Source organism: the organism of the source record quoted next, unplaced genomic scaffold (genome assembly GCF_019419815.1).
Source record: "Pyrus x bretschneideri cultivar Hongxiangsu unplaced genomic scaffold, Pyrus_bretschneideri_v1 Contig22, whole genome shotgun sequence".
NCBI lineage: Eukaryota > Viridiplantae > Streptophyta > Magnoliopsida > Rosales > Rosaceae > Pyrus > Pyrus x bretschneideri.
In genome coordinates, this window is record NW_025999524.1 from 1,714,980 (window position 1) to 1,732,437 (window position 17,458).

At 38.4% G+C, this 17,458-nt stretch overlaps 1 long non-coding RNA gene across 1 annotated transcript; it reads right to left on the reverse strand.

Annotated features, from left to right (window-relative positions):
- Positions 1 to 2,018: 2,018 nt before the first annotated feature.
- On the reverse strand, positions 2,019 to 3,668 carry LOC125477816. The gene is made up of 2 exons (XR_007258718.1): positions 3,532 to 3,668; positions 2,019 to 2,572 (listed from the first exon to the last, which is right to left on the reverse strand). It is a non-coding gene; the product is annotated as an uncharacterized LOC125477816 (long non-coding RNA).
- Positions 3,669 to 17,458: the final 13,790 nt, after the last annotated feature.

A 17,458-nucleotide genomic window follows, 5' to 3' on the forward strand; every position in this document is an offset into this window, starting at 1 on the left:
GCATTTGTTTTGAGTTTATTTGGTCTAGAAATCACACTGAAGATTCATTCAATTTTGAGCCTTCGGATGAAGACTTTTCAAACATTGACGGTATTCAAAAAGACGTGAAGCTTAGTGTGCTTTCAAATTAAGTTTTATATAGTTTGTAAATTCATGTGGTATTTGGACTAGGATCGTCTATGAGATTTGAAGGATTTTATTTGAGTTCCACTCAATTTTCGAGCTAAATTCGACTTCCTTTTTTGTTTTTGGTGTGAGGTGAGGAGCGCTCTTGCAATTGCACCGGTTGCTCCCCTTCAGAGTCGCCAAATTGGATCCGCCAGCACATGAGGCCTTAGAGTTAAGTTCAACTAGTCTTGTTATAATTTTTTTTTTATACATATATATATAAGGTTCAACTAGTCTTTGAAGTTTGAACATGGAGTAAGCTACGATGATTGTCCCACCGGTTTTTATATATATAACTTCAGCACCACTAGGTATTTATAATTATATGAATCATTGTCAATGTTTCAGCACATAGAATGTAGACTTCTGAAAGATTTTTATATAGCTATAATATGAAATTATAACATGATCTCTAAAAACTAGTGCATCATTGTCACATATATCTCTAGAGAAATATTTTATTTTATTTTAAATTTTTATTCGTAATAATATTATATATTTTTTTATTACTCGGCACTGTCGGCAGTATTGAAGCAAATGACTAAACTAAGTCTTGTTGTCCCACATAAAGGAGTACAATCTATCCTTTTGTTCTCTCGTATCGAACTTAAAGAAAATGTAGTTTCCCCGATTGTAGTGCGCCACTTGAAGCTTGTCCACTCTCCCTAGCAGATTTATACAAAATCCAACGGTTGCCTTATCAAGCGCTAGCGCTAACGATTCGATGCACTCGTAAAAGGTGGTGTTGAAGGGTGAGTGTTAATATGTGAAGGTAAATTTTTTAATCTCTCCAAGAAAAAATTATAACTACATAAAACTTATTTCTTTATAGAGTATTATTGAAAATGTATGTTGTAATTTGATAATTCATTCTCGTTAGACTTATCTCTGTCTCACTCTCACATAGTGGAATGAGCAAAACCTTCAAGTTTTTAGTTATTTATTTATTTTTTATTTTTCTGTTTGAGTGATACTAGATAGATTAAATTTGTAAATTATATGATATGTCACAAACAAAAAATAAACACGTTAATCAACACTTAATAATAATCAAATCATCAACAACCACATCATTTGGCTTACAAAATTTAATCTAAAAAGTTGGTCTCCCTAATATTATCTTTGGGCATATCTCCCTTAGGTCTTTGTTTTTTCGCTTCTCAATCCAATAAAAAATATAAAACCCCACAAAAGAGAAAGGAGAGGATAAAAAGGCTTCACTTTGAAGCTATTGAAGACCGTATAGTTCTTCCTTTACTTTTAACCTCTTTTATTTTGTTTCTTTATTTATTTTTTCGGTTATGATATACAAAAGAACACAGTTTTTTTTTTTTTTTTTTTTTTTTTTTGTTGTTGAAAAAAGAACACTGTTCGACTCTTTCGTCTTCGTTTTGGGAAATTATAGTCCGATATACGTACAGAAATAATTCATAAAAACACAAATAAAAACTTTTTGCGCAAAACCTTGATTTGTAAGTTTTGTCCTACGCAAAACTAAGTTTGAATGGACCAAAGACCAAAACAGTAAGCATTTCGCTAAAGAATCAAGGAAAAAGATGACTCACACACATCCAAGAGGCAACTTTATTTTCCAGATGCAATATTCCACTTTTATTAATTGGTAGGATATGTTCACTTTAGTTTTGGAACTCATGCCATAAGCATATTTATTTAATTTTTAAATTACTTGTTGATAGTTAAACTAAAATATATAGGAAAATGATAAACATACACTCTTTTAACTTTTTAGTTTTTACATATTCATGTTTAATCATGATCGTTGATTATATTTGATTTATTTAATCTAATGGTTAGAAACAAAAAGATGTGCGTGAGAAATTAAAAAGAACTGTAAAAATCACTTCCCTTGTATATATATATTTGAGCATCTTGAAAAGTGCAGGCCAAACCATCCCATGCACGCATGGTGACTGCTACAACATCTTTTGAGTACTTTAAGTTATGTTCCACACATAAATATATTCTCATCGGCTTTTTTACATGCAAAGACAAATTTCCTCTATCGACTAAAAATTTGCTATATCTATCACTCACTAAAAAAAATTATGGAGAAAACAGTAATATTTGACCGATGAACGTATTTTTGTGTGAGTGGCAATCTTCATTTCCTTTCGTATACTCTCCCCGAACGCCTCCCAGAGCTATTTCTGTCATGAAAAAGATTTGCATATGCATACACGTACAGCTGGGAGTTTTCACAATATTTTTCCAAGAATATTTAAACACAGACATACATACATAAGCCTAAAGGGCATATGCATCTCCATCGATTCGTATGCATCTCGATCCATCCCGTGCATCGTCTTCATCTGCACTACTCCTGTTGGAGTACTTAATTAGTGGCTAAGCTTGACCGGGGGGCCGTCCCGAGCTCCCGGCTCTCCTGTGAGAAGAAATCAAGTAAAGTAAGTAATTAGTTAAACGCAGATGCCTAATTGAAAGGTAACTATCCGTTAATATGAAGCATCATACCTAATAAAGGAGGCAAAAAAAGAAGGGGAAAGAAAAGACACAAATGTAAAGGTTGAAGGTACCATAAATGTATAGAACAAGGTTAAAGGTTAATTAGTTTTAAACAAACATCATTAAGGAATGGAATAAAGTGAAGAAGCATGCTTTATTTTTCTTTTGTTGGAGTCAGTGAATGGGGATTAAAAACTGTACCTAATCGTGATTTAATCGTTGCAACAAATCAATGTAACAGATAAAGCATCAGGAGTGCATATTAGTTTTCTTTTAATTTTGGGTGCATATCCGCATGCATGTGCGTACTTCATATATGCAGTTGCATTAGATACTCAAATATTATAACCTAAAAGTAAAACAGAAAGGAAACAAAGAGAACCAATTCTCTATTAGCATCTCTATTGTTATATATTTTGCTAGAAAGATCAAGAAGAAGATATAATATCATGTTCTAATTGGGAACCTAAAGGGAAGGGAAAAGCCATGCATCACCAGATACACAATCATAATTGCAGAGGAACGTTTGCTTGATGAACATACACGCATGCACACACACACACACAAATATCCTAAAGTATTTAAGAGATACATAATCATAATTGCATCAATGCATGTGAATCACACCATATAAAAGAAAGAGCAGAGGGTGCGTGCGTTTCTTGTGCAGAGGGTGCGTGCGTTTCTTGTCATGATCATTTTATTACATGAGCGGTATGTGACTTGTAAATGTGAGAAGCGTATATATATGTATACTCACTCACTAGTTTTGGCAAATTAATTATATTATTTTCCATTTACAACTCCTAATCTAAAACTTATAAACTCAATTACCACCACGAAGAAAGTGATCAAGAGTGAAACCATATAAATCCTCACCTGTTGTGAATAGGATCTGGTCCTTTGGGAACTCTTCTTTTGCTCACCATATAGTTGAGATCCAAGTCTGGATGAACAAGCTTCTCTCTTCCAACCGCATCAGCATGCTTTGAGGCTGCTGTACTTGTACCCCCTCGAGTCTCTAGTGTTCCGATCAACAAGAAACAGATAAACCCTACTACCACAAGCGTTTGCAAGAACAACTTAAGGCAAGAAACACCACCACCCATAATTTGTTTTCTTTCCCTTTATTCCAAAATATACTAGCTATACTAGCTATAAGAAAGGTCGTTATAGCTGGCTAGCTAGGACATGGATGCAGGGAAATAATTAGAAGAAGAAGATAATATTCATCCTTGCTTGATGATTGGTGAATTAATAGAAAGAAGATAAGTAAGAGAAGAGAGGGAGGCAGGAGGGTTAAGAGCTTAAAAGCTAAGAAGTTTCTTAATTAGCTAGAGAGGCAGTTTTTTACTTCATATGGTGTTGGGGGTGGTTGGTTTTCTTTATAGGATTTTTGAGGGTTTATGATGCACTTTCTCGAACCTTGAGAGAGAGAAAGAAAGAAGGGTTAGCTTAGCTGGTTTGGAACGTGACATGGAGAGAGAGAGAGAGAGAGAGAGAGAGCAACTTTGCTTTATACTGAGAAGGCTTGGATACGGCACTCTTCTTTTTTAGGTGAACTACGACACTCTTCTTTTGCTTTGCTTTGATTTGTGTATTTTCATGCAGATAGCACATCTCTCTACGATGCCAAAAGACAATCCCTAAGGTACAACAGGAGCAAATACTAAAAGGGGCTTGGGGGTTGCCCGCTGTACGTGAAATGCATCAAATCTCCATGTCTCTTGGTCCATAAATAATCTCCATACAAAGGCATATATAGGAAGAATAAAACTATATTTAATGATTGGTTTACATCTAACCGATGGGGCCACGTCCCCCAGTACATGGAGTGAGCTGATTGGAATTGGATTTAGTAATTTTTTTTGGTGGTTATATAAATTAGGGAAGGAGAATCGAACTCAAAATCTCATATATATGAGTCAATACTCTTAATCAATTAAGACATATTAACAAACCTCAACATTAAGGGGTGACACAACAAAACCGACCAATCATTCTTGTTTCATTGAGACAATGAGATCTATAATCTAGGGTATGAAATTAACAATCACTCCACACGTGTTAACATGAACTGAATTAATTATACCAAGTGACGATGTTCAAATACTAAAAAAATGACTTCTATATTAAATTTAACTACGACGCTACTAAAAATCTAGCACTCACAAAACATAGATACAGTTGATGATTTAATCTATTAATTATTTATGAAATTTATAATTCCGGCTTGCAGCCATGGTCCACAAAATTATGCCTTGATAATTAGAATCACCCTTTACATGGGACTGTTAATTTAATACGTTCCTGCACTGCACTCTTTCTCTTGGAATTTCAGTACAGGATCCTTGAATATATATTGAAGGTGGTTCTTTGCAACAGGTGTTGGTGTTGATTAGAAGGAATATTTCGCATGCATGCCATATTAAAACTCCACAAGGCCAAAGCAGCAAGCATTTCGCACATTTTGTCTTATCCATTCTCATATGAATATATCAGGGCGTAGCAGTGTAGTGGCAGCAATAAAAATTATTGTTGCAAGAATCAAATGCTTCTCTCGCTCCTGTATTAGCTTCTTGTTGAAGGTAAATAAAGCTACACACATATAAAAACTACCCAAACCAGTAAAAATACGTGCTAGCTAGCATGCTAGTGCAGTACAAAGATATGGGATCGATGCTGGCACTATTTAAAATCAGATGTGGGGCGCTTTGGCTTTGCTAGTGCAGTACAAAGACAGGTTAGCACCTTGTAATCTTACCAACCAATTGATTAGCGTTTAAACGCTCATGTATATGTTTATGTGACGATGGTTATATTTAATACCATGGTGACACGACATGTAAATGTAATGTGCATAACTATATAACTTAAACCCTAATTTCGAAAAAAATATGGTTTTGGATGGAATCCATTATTTAGTTTCTAGATATTGACTTCACCGTGGTACAAAACTGTTCATTTGGAATGGCTGCGATGCATATAATATAGCTGATATTCTCTGTAGTGTTGGATAGTCTCTACCTGCTGATATTCTGATATTCCTATTTATCCCCATCTCATCATAAACTCAAATGATGAGGCTTTGGTTTGGATTGATCCCTCTTTTTATTTATAAAGCACTGTGACAAGAATTGAGTTCGATGACAGTTCAGTTTATAATATGTGAATTAGTAAATATTATGTAATGACAATTGCACTATGTATTTTCTCTACGTCCAAAAGTAAACGATTTCGAATTAATATACTCTAGGAGCTTATAATCAATGGCGACCTCTGTGATGAAATTAGGAAATTTGGAAGCAAAATCAGTCAACTTGGTGGTCATTGAAAATAATTTTTTTTTTTTGTCAAATCACAAAGTTTATGCCTTTGATATTCTGGACCAGCTGTCCAGCTAAGGTAGATACCTTAAATAATAATATGTATGAGATTCTATCACAAAATTTGTATACGTATGTAGTTTCATCCACTATAGGCACTTATAGAAGGCATCCCTATATTATATAAACAAAAGTTAAGTTTTCGGTTTTCAAAAAAGTGAAAATAAAAATAAAAAATTGAAGCTGAAATAGCTATTGACAGTTTTTAGAGTTTAATTACGGTTCTATTGATTTCAACGTTGGCTGCATGCTTAACACGTGCAAGTCAAGCGGGAAATGGTGTTTCCAGAAATGGCCCCTTAATTATTAAGTTTAAAAACAGTTTAAAGTTACATAAAAAAGAGTAAAATAACATTTAATTAACTTATAACACATGAATTAATATAGTGTGACAATAATTGCACTACGTATTTTCCCAATGTCAAAAAGTAAACAAATTGGAATTAATATACTCTAGAAGCTTGTAATCAATGGCGACCTTTATGACGAAAGTAGGAAACAAAATCAGTGAGCTTGGTGCCCCTTTTTTTGTCAACGGTGGTCAATGGAAAATCAATTTTTGGTCAAATCACAAGTTTATACCTTTGGTCATCTGAGCCAGCTGTCAGCTAATGTAATCATCTTAAATAATAATAATAATTTTGTATGAGATTCTGTCACAAAATTTGTACAAGTACATAGTTTCATCCGCTATAGGCACCTAATAGAAGACATCCCTATTAGCCTATATATATACAAACAAGATTTCGGTTTTTTTTTTCCTCAGTTTTCAAAAGAGTAAAAATAAAAACAAAGAATTGAAAACGAAATAGTTATCAAACATGCCTTTAATTATTTATTTGTTCTTTTTGTATTTTAGGATTCGTACACGACAAGTTAATTAGTGAAATGTATCACACTTATTCTATATGATTTTAGTTTTCAGTTTTCAAAAAAATGAAAACAAAAACAAAAAACTGAAAATGAAATAGTTATCAAACGACCTCTTAACTGTTCATTTGTTCTTTTTGTATATCAGGATTTGTACACGACAACTTAATTAGTGAAATGTTTCCCACTTATTCGATATGTTTAAGGCTCGAATAAAATCAACATGCATGTAACATCGCAAACAAAAACCCCTCCAAAGATATTATTCTGTTCTTCATATGCGTAACCATGCTAATTAAGCATGATTAGATTAGATATTATTACTCATTTCGTCCAGACTTCCATCATGCATCTCTCTCCCGCGAGATTCTTTTGCGACTGTTTAGATGTCGACAACTCTTAGGAAAAATGGAATCTTATCATCAATTATATAATTGGAAGTTGATATATATATATATATATGTATGTATGTATGTATGTATATGCTTTTTCTCTTCTTTCTAATTGGTTTATGTTACTATGTAGGAATGAAAGACTAGGGTACAATATTAATAATCACGATAGTCATATGCATTTTAAATTATCATATCATATGTTTAGTGGCTAGTTAATTGTGATTAGAGTTTCTCAAAAGCAAAATAATTTTTTCTTGTGATTAGACTGTAAACACGAAAAATTTCTGAAACAAGAGACAAGAATACGTGTACAAAATATATATTTGTATTAATGATTTTGGGGTTACAATCTCTTTGCAATTTGGTCCTCTGATTCTATCTTCGTAGGGTGTAGGTTTGTGGATGAGTTGTTGATCCAAAGGGTCGTCGGGGCTTGATCTAAGGATGAACAGTTGATGAATGGATCTTCAAGGGGCGTTGGGCTTGATCTTGAAGAATGGGTGTATGAGTTTGTTGAGGTTGTTGATCCAAAGGGCCGTTGGGGCTTGATCTTAGGATGAACGGATGATGAATGATGAACACTTTCTTCAAGGGGCCGTCGGGGCTTGATCTTGAGTTGGTGGAAGTTCTTCAAGGGCCGTCGGGGCTTGATCTTGAAGGTTGATGAATGAGCGGATCTTCAAGGGCTTTTGGGCTTAATCTTGAAGAACGATTGGATGTGTGGATTTGTTGAGGTTGTTGATCCAAAGGGCCGTTGGGGGCTTGATCTTAGGATGAACGGATGATGAGCGATGAACACTTTCCTCAAGGGCCGTCGGGGCTTGATCTTGAGTTGGTGGAAGTTCTTCAAGGGCCGTTGGGGCTTGAACTTGAAGGAGGATTTGACGAAGAACGAAGAGTGTTTTCTTGGTCCTTCGGGATTTGCTTGAGACCTTTAGAGTTTCAAGGCTTGAAGGTTTTTGTGTAATGCAAATTCTTCTTCCTTCCTTCCTTTCTTTTTTTTCTTCAAATGAATGTCTTGGCTTCCTATTTATAGAATTCCAAAACTTGATTTTTGGATTTAAATAATCAGATGAAATAAATCATTTCTGCCAGGTATTGACACGTGTCTTATTTGATGACCTTTCCAATTTATTTCGATTTTTCGTTGAGTCACACGCTACATGTAAAATTTATGTGACACGTGAGCGTTGAAATTTTAATTATTGGTCAACATTCATTTCACCGAAATTTTGATGTCTACAAATGCCCCCACTTCAAGGCGCGTCGTAAACATGTGCTTGTCACGTGTAGAAGATGCGTTTTGAAGTCCCTTAATGTAGATGTCAACCCAAGGGCCGTCAAGGCTTGATCTTGAATTGGGCTGGAAATTTCTTCAAGGGCCATCGAGGCTTGATCTTGAGTTCGACTGGAAGATTTTCTGGTTTCCTCCAATCGTTGATTTTCCGCAGGCTTAATTTTGAACTGGGCTGGAGGATTCTTTTGGTTTCCTCCGAAGGTCTGAACTTACTCCTTTTATCTGGAGTTGAATTTGATTCAAGGGTGGTGAACACTTGATTTTGAATCGGACTTGTCATTTCTTCAAGGGCCATCGAGGCTTGATCTTGAATTGGAAATAAGACCATGAGTGGTTTCAGGATTCAGACACATAGCAGGCAAGCACGAGGTAGAAGTGATGACCTGTTTCTTTGTTCAATCTTTCCAATTCGTATTGAAGAGGGTAAATCGGAAGACTGACTCCAAGTGCCGGCTGATTGCTCTTCTCACTTTGCCATGCGAGTAAGAATAAGGACAAAAGAAAGGACATGGAGAAAGCATGATATAAGATACCTTTGCTTTTGAAGAAGTAGCGAATGAATCAGCACATATATTTGTTGTGCTTGTCTCCATATGCTTCGATGTATCATTTTCACTTGCCTTACTTGCTCCCTTTGCAGAAGTGGTATTTCCTTATGTAGGTTTGGCATCTTCTCTTGTAGTATTTGTTCCTGATGCAGGAGTGGAATGCAACCTTTTCATTTAAATGGTGCTTCAAAACATTACTTCTCAGCGACGATGAGTACTCGAGAGCAATGCAAGGTAAGCAACCAGGCAAAGGTTCCAGGCAATCAGTTCCAGGTCGGAAGTTTGATTTCAGGTTCCGACTGATAACTCTATTTCCCCTTGTCCTGCAGGTAAGAGCAAAGGTAAAGGAAAAGACAGGGAAAAAGCATGATATGAGATACCTTTGCTTTCGCCCTTGATGATATGAGATACTTTTACCTTGGTGTCATTTGTTTGCAAGGGTATTCCCGGAGAGGAAGAAAACTGAGCATTTTGAGATGCTTTGCTGGGAGTGTACTCTCGGAGGTGAGGAAGAGTTGGGCATTTTTTTTTTTGCATGTCTGCCTTGCCATAAAAGATGAAGGTCGACATATATAGGGATTTCCCAATAGCAAGTGGTAGTGCGGATGCGGCAATGACATCCACGCGTCTTCAACTTTGTCAGAGATCTTTTGACAAAGTTGCACGCGTTATCTGAAAAGCCGAGATTGCGACTTTATCACCCACGCTTGTCGGCAACCTCCACGCGTCTTCAACTTTGTCAGAGATCTTTTTACAAAGTTGAACGCTTTATCTGAAAACCCGCGAGACCTCCACGCGTCTTCAACTTTGTCAGAGATCTTTTGATAAAGTTGAACGCTTTATCTGGAAAGCCGAGATTGTGTCTGAAGAGTTGGCCGTTCTTTACGCAGGAAAATCCAGCTTTGAAGAGTGGTGTCTCTTCAATTTGAATCGGTGATTGTGTCGCCTCTCCTTTTATAGAGATGATCGGTCACCTCTAACATGCACACTTTGAAGATTGCCCATTTGTGAAAATCGTCTCCGGCGTATTTTGTTTTAACGGCCCTTTGAGATTTTACTCCATCCAACCCTTCTCTTTTAACACCTTTGAAAATGACTAACCCATCTAACATTTGCTTAGATTTGAGCCTCAGCAATGATACGGGCACGCCGCGTCAGGGTAAGGTATGGTGCCCGTCCTTCTTATCTTCTAATGGCTTTCTTACAGGTGAAGACTCTGTGATGACGGATGCAACAACAGCTACGATAGTAGCTCGGAACCTCCTCACTCCTAAAGATAGTCAACTGCTTTCCGGACGATCCGATGAGTTGGCCGTTCAAGAATCCCTAGCTCTCAGTGTTCAGTGCGCGGGCTCTGTGTCCAACATGGGCCAACGCCTACTTGCTCGATCCCGTCAGGTTGAATCATTGATGGCAGAGGTGGAAAATCTCAAGCAAGAGATCAAACAGCTTAAGCACGAGAATAGAAGTTTGCACGTGTTTGCCAATAATTATTCGACAGGCATGAAGAGGAAGCTTGATGAGATGCTAGAATCTCAAGGTCAAATTCAAAGTGACCGTCAAAGGCTTGCGTCTTTCTTCCAGAGGCACATTTTTTCTGCGTCATCTAGCGTTCCACCAAGTATTGGGGCCTCGAATGATCTATCTTCGGTGCCTCCCGCTCCTGGAGTTTGGCCAAGTAGTGGGGCTACACGTAAACAACCTTTGTGAAAGCTCCGTCTTTTTTTTTTTTTTTTTTTTTTGTACGCACTTGTAATTTCTTGGAGATTAATGGACATGCTTTATTTTATTCAGTGTATTGTGCTAAATACAGATAAAACATATACATCACCGTCCATCATCATTCCTTTTTATTTTATTTTATTATTTATTTATTTTTATTCTTTTCTTTGCTTTCGGTGGCGCTGATCCACCATTCATTTATATATATATATTTCAGATGGTGCCAGAAGCACCACCATTGTTTTTTCTTTCTTTTTATTATATATTTTTTTTCTTTTTGCACATGGTTCCAGAAGCACCATCATTGTTTTTTTTCTTTTTTTTTCTTTTTAATTTTTTACTCTTCTTTTCAAAATGGGCTGATGGATTCCATCATGAAAGACTTGATAATTTTGTTTTATTATTTTTTTTTACATGGTGCCGTCCACCATGAAAGACTTGATTTTTTTTTTTTTTTTTTTTACATGGTGCTGTCCACCACGATTCCATCATTTTTTTTTTTTATATATGGTGATCTGCAAGGCTGAGTTTGTGGGTGAAAACCCAGGCCGAGTCCGAGAGAAGACGGAGGAGATCTTTGGGTGTGAGTTGACAAACATTGATTTTGTCAATCACATTCAAAGGCAGCAGCAGAGGCAAGCAGACGGATGAGATCTTTGGGTGTGAGTTGACAAACTTTGATTTTGTTGATCACATTCAAAGGCAGCAGCCATGGCGGAGGTGCAGAAACAGCCAGAGCTTGAGGCAGAATGTAAGGCGTCGAGTTTGAAGTGGAGGAATTGCAGCGGCGCTAGGTGATGAGCTGTTGTTGGCGAGAGGAGAAGGTGACTTGAGAAGCGAAAGGTGACGGGATCTATGCTGTGGACAATGAAGGACTTGAAGTAGATGTCGAAGATGCTGAGCATGTAAACGGCATAGAGAACTACGACAAGCACTACCAGCCATTTCTCTTTCCTCTTTAACCATGTCTGTCGTCCTCTCTGCTTTCCTCAAATTCTCAGCTTTCTTCGGTCTCTTCTAGCTTTGTGCGACACTGCATCACCAAATCCATCTCCTTCAAGTCACAGAATGCATGGGCTCTTTCTGCAAGACAACCGGAGATGACGGCCGGAGACATGGCACGGCTTCTACCTCCGTTTAGGCTTCTGTCTGACGTCGGCGATTGTTGCAGCAATATGCGAGGAAGGAAGGGCTGCAGTGTGCGTTGAAGGAGAGTCCAAGAGAAGTAGAGAGAGAACTGTGGTCTCCGAATGTCACCACTTTGCTACTGCCTTTCCGTTGTTATCGACCGAGACGAGGGTGCACGTTGTGGTCTCTGGGCTCATGGATGGCAGTCTCGTTGGGCAGAGAGGAACAAGGAGCAGCCGTCTGGACCTTGGGGAGTCGACAGCGGCAGGGAGCGGAGATCGTCTCTCTTTCTTCTCTGCGTTTTCCTTCTCTGCTCGCCAACCGCACCTTTGGCTTCGTGTTCCGCTGCCTTCTCCCCTTCTGCAACTGTTTCTTTGGCATCGTCTTCGTTGTCCCTTACTGCATGCTTGATACCCAATGTTGCTTCGCCGCGGTTGCAAGTGTGGATTGTTGCATTGTCCCTGGGGAGGTTAACACTGGCGGTAGTGATTGCTGCAGTAGCCGTGTCTTCTGATGGCTGCGATGGTGGAACTTTCACCTTTTTCTTTGCTTTTGTGAAAATAAGAAGAGCCAAGTCTTCTTTCTCTTCCTCTGCAAAAAGCTGAAGCAACACCAAGACAAAGAACAAATTATAAACAATAAATTTATACCTAGTACTTTTGCTCGCTTTGCCGTGAACCCCCTTTTTACCGTGTTTCGATTTTTTATTTTTATTTTTTTTATGGGAAGTAATAATTGATATATACTGTTTACAAAACTTGAAAACATTACACTGCTGTGTAAAAGGAAAAGGTAATCAAACAAAAGGGGAAAGCCGGAAACAGTGACTTTCTGCTTCCATTGTCCATCCTCCCTCAATTTCTCAGTATTCATCCAAATAAGTGTATAACATGTCATCTTTCTTCGACTTGCGCCGGCTAAGCAAGGCCTTGAGGAGCCGTTTACTTTTGCTGGGGTATTGTTCAACCTCTCTGCCATTATCTCTTTCATCAGGTAATCGCATTGAAGCTGACTTCCGAGGCTCTGAAGGGTACCGTCTTCTTGGATTAGAAAGATTTGGAGTTGTCGGCCTACTTGAGTTCGGGGTACTTGATCGACTTTTGTTTGGAGTAGTTGGCCTACTTGCAAGAGATCCAGACCGTAAAAGTGGAAATCGATGAGGCGAAACTGTTCGCTTGTCTAATTCCTTTTTGGGCATGGCTTGGGCCTGGATTTGGGCTGCTCCTTTTTGTGGACTTCAACTTCTGTTTCTTTGAGTTGGCATGGGTCTTAAGTGTAGGCAAACCCACTTTAACATGTATAATTTTTTTTTTTTTTTGATAGAGAATATATATATTTTTTTTCTAATACATAGTAACATATGTTTTTTTTTTTTTTGATAGAGAATATATATATATATATTTTTTTCTAATACATAGTAACATATGTATTTTTTTTTCTAATAAAATTGATTTTCTTTAATGAAACATTTATTTATTTATTTTGATGTGACTGTACTTGAAGTTTTGAAGTTTCAAGTTGCCTACGTACTCTTCCAAAGAAGAGATCAAGTCATAACGTAGTTCAAATGAGTGATGATTTTGATGATGATTTTGCCGTACACAGTTTATGCTCTTGCGGGCCAGGAGCGTGGTGCGTTTGTAGTTTCAGCTCGTGCAGGCAAGGGGCGTGGTGCGTTTGCAGTTTCAGCTCGTGCAGGCAAGGAGCGTGGTGCGTTTGCAGTTTCAGCTCGTGCAGGCAAGGAGCGTTTGTTGTCACCTTTTAGGCTCGTGTGAACAAGGAGCTTTGGTTGTCGCCTTTTTAGGCTCGTGCGAACGAGGAGCTTTTGTGAATTTGTCAAATGATCTTAGAGAAGCATTCCTTGCAATCTTTATAGCAAGAAGTCTTGACTGAGTGATTGAAGAAGTCTTTGGGGAAGAAATCGCGCATCGTGATGGCAACGGACGATCTTTGTGTCATAACTTCATCATCCTCAACACTTTCATGTAGCTTTGAAGGTTGACGGTAGCTGCTTTGCCCCCTTTCCGATTGGTGAACTTGTGGAGGAGACCTATGTTTCTTGTGCATTTTCTTTGGAGTGACATAAGTCCATCCTTCAACTTCACTTGACTTGACTGACATGGTTTTGGAGCATGCCCCCAGCGGTTGAGGTGAAGATTTTGAGTTCAAAGAGCCAGAAATGACGGTGGTATAGTTTGACTTCACCACATCATTAAGATCTAGCTCGATGATCCATTTCTGAGCCAACTTCATGATGAGATCTTTTAGCACAAAGCACTTTTCCGTCGGATGACTAATGAAGCGGTGGAATTTACAGTACCTTGGACTGTCAGTACGGTTCATATCTTCTGGCCGTTTGCACTCAGGTAGGTCGATCACCTTTTTGTCAAGCAAGTCTTTCAACATGGCAACCACGTCAGAGTCGGGGAATGGATAAGTCTTCTCCTCAAGCTCCTTCAAAGTGCGTCTACGTATCTCTTGATCACGAAAAGCTTCGGTTTGAATCGCCTTGCTTCGTGTATGGATTTTGACTGGAGTTGTGTTGACCGTCATTGCTTCCTTGGTGGGTTTCCACGTAGCCTTATCCACCTTTGGCCCCAAAACTTTGTCATTCATGTAGTCGGCGATCTGTTCTTTCTTCCCATGACGGGTGATGCTTAACTCCATATCATGGGCGCGGGTGGCTAACTCCTCAAATGTTCGTGGTTTGATGCCTTGAAGGATGTAGTGTAGTCCCCACTGCATGCCTTGAACGCACATCTCAATGGCAGAGGTTTCAGAAAGCCGATCTTTGCAATCCAGACTTAAAGAACGCCATTTATTTATGTAGTCGACGACAGGTTCATCTTTCCACTGTTTCGTACTGGTCAGCTCTAACATGCTTACAGTACGACGAGTGCTGTAGAAACGGTTGAGGAATTCCCTTTCTAGCTGGTCCCAACTGTTGATAGACTCAGGTTCGAGGTCAGTGTACCAGTCAAAAGCGTTACTTTTTAGTGAACGCACGAACTGTTTGACGAGGTAGTCTCCCTCTGTCCCAGCATTGTTGCAAGTTTCAATGAAATGAGCGACATGTTGCTTCGGGTTGCCTTTTCCATCGAACTGCATGAATTTTGGGGGCTGATAACCCCTTGGCATCTTCAAAGCATCAATCTTCTTGGAGTAAGGCTTTGAGTATAGTACGGAGTCATGCGAGCTTCCTTCGTACTGTGTCTTGATAGTGCTTGCGATCATCTCCTGTAGCTGCTGGATAGAGAGAGATCTCATGAATGCCGTTGCTTGGTCTAGCTTCGGCTTTTCTTCAACTTTCTCCGCTGGTGGCTCCTCTTCTTCGTCGACTTTTTTCTTTAATAGGCCAACATTTGGGTCGACTTTCACGTCGGGCAGCGCATCTAGTTGGTTGACAAGTGCGGCAATCTGCAAGTCCTTCTCTTCCACAGTCCGTGTGAGCTTTGATATTGCTTCATTCATCTGAGCTAGCTGCTCCTCGATTGAAGTTGCTCCAGTGGTCATGACTTGCATGGTTGTACTGCCGCTCGAATCAGCGTCGGAGAGTAGGGACTCTGAGTATTTCCTCGGGCTTTCCCCCATTGATGCCCTTAGCGAGGCTAGGGTGATCACAGGCTCGTACCTCAGGTGTTGTTGTTCCTTTGACAGAGTTAATGCAGGGGCGGAAGCCGCGGCAAAAAGATCTTTTGCCTTACTTCGGGTTATGATGCCCGAAATATCACCACTTGCGGCGATGATGTTCTTGTTCTTTGCTTTGATTGCAGGAACAGCTTGATCCTTTCTTGATGCCATTTGCGTTTTTCGATGATTTGAGGATAGAGATGAGAGGTAGAGATAGTCCCACTGGGCGTGCCAAATTTGTAAACACGAAAAATTCCTGAAACAAGAGACAAGAATACGTGTACAAAATATATATTTGTATTAATGATTTTGGGGTTACAATCTCTTTGTAATTTGGTCCTCTGATTCTATCTTCGTAGGGTGTAGGTTTGTGGATGAGTTGTTGATCCAAAGGGTCGTCGGGGCTTGATCTAAGGATGAACAGTTGATGAATGGATCTTCAAGGGGCGTTGGGCTTGATCTTGAAGAATGGGTGTATGAGTTTGTTGAGGTTGTTGATCCAAAGGGCCGTTGGGGCTTGATCTTAGGATGAACGGATGATGAATGATGAACACTTTCTTCAAGGGGCCGTCGGGGCTTGATCTTGAGTTGGTGGAAGTTCTTCAAGGGCCGTCGGGGCTTGATCTTGAAGGTTGATGAATGAGCGGATCTTCAAGGGCTTTTGGGCTTAATCTTGAAGAACGATTGGATGTGTGGATTTGTTGAGGTTGTTGATCCAAAGGGCCGTTGGGGGCTTGATCTTAAGATGAACGGATGATGAGCGATGAACACTTTCCTCAAGGGCCGTCGGGGCTTGATCTTGAGTTGGTGGAAGTTCTTCAAGGGTCGTTGGGGCTTGATCTTGAAGGAGGATTTGACGAAGAACGAAGAGTGTTTTCTTGGTCCTTCGGGATTTGCTTGAGACCTTTAGAGTTTCAAGGCTTGAAGGTTTTTGTGTAATGCAAATTCCTCTTCCTTCCTTCCTTTCTTTTTTTTTTCAAATGAATGCCTTGACTTCCTATTTATAGAATTCCAAAACTTGATTTTTGAATTTAAATAATCAGATGAAATAAATCATTTCTGCTAGGTATTGACACGTGTCCTATTTGATGACCTTTCCAATTTATTTCGATTTTTCGTTGAGTCACACGCTACATGTAAAATTTATGTGACACGTGAGTGTTGAAATTTTAATTATTGGTCAACATTCATTTCACCGAAATTTTGATGTCTACATAGACCTTTCTTGATGATGTTATATAAACCAACGAGTATGATATGAGAATTCACACACAATGAAATTGTGCGTGTGCAAAAAAATTGTCCATAATATGATTTTATATACAAACTTTATTGTTGTAAATCAGTTATTTCTCGTACTTTTGTTATAAAAAAAAAAACCATCTTCATAGAAATTTAAAACAAATTAGGAATTGTTAAGACATTTAACTATAATCAAGAAAATAAAGGAACATGATAACATAGACAACACTAAAACGACAACCATTTAATTGAGTAAGTAAACGATTCAAAATTTGAATAATTCTTTCTCACAAATATTTTTCAAAGAAGACCTAAAATGAAATGGTTTAGACCATTAAATTTAAATGTAAGGAACTTTAACGAAAAGCTTCCAGAATTGTTTACTTTAACGAGTCAATCATGGTATTATTTAATTTACCTTTTATTTTATCTTTATCATTAAAATTCAAAGTTTTCAAATCCTTTTAATTAGTTTTTCTTTAAATTATAATGCGGTGTAAACAAATCTTATATGACCTGAACCGTAAACAAATCCTATCCGACCCGAACTCTTCAACCGCGCCTACGCGCAACCAAAGCAAAAATTTT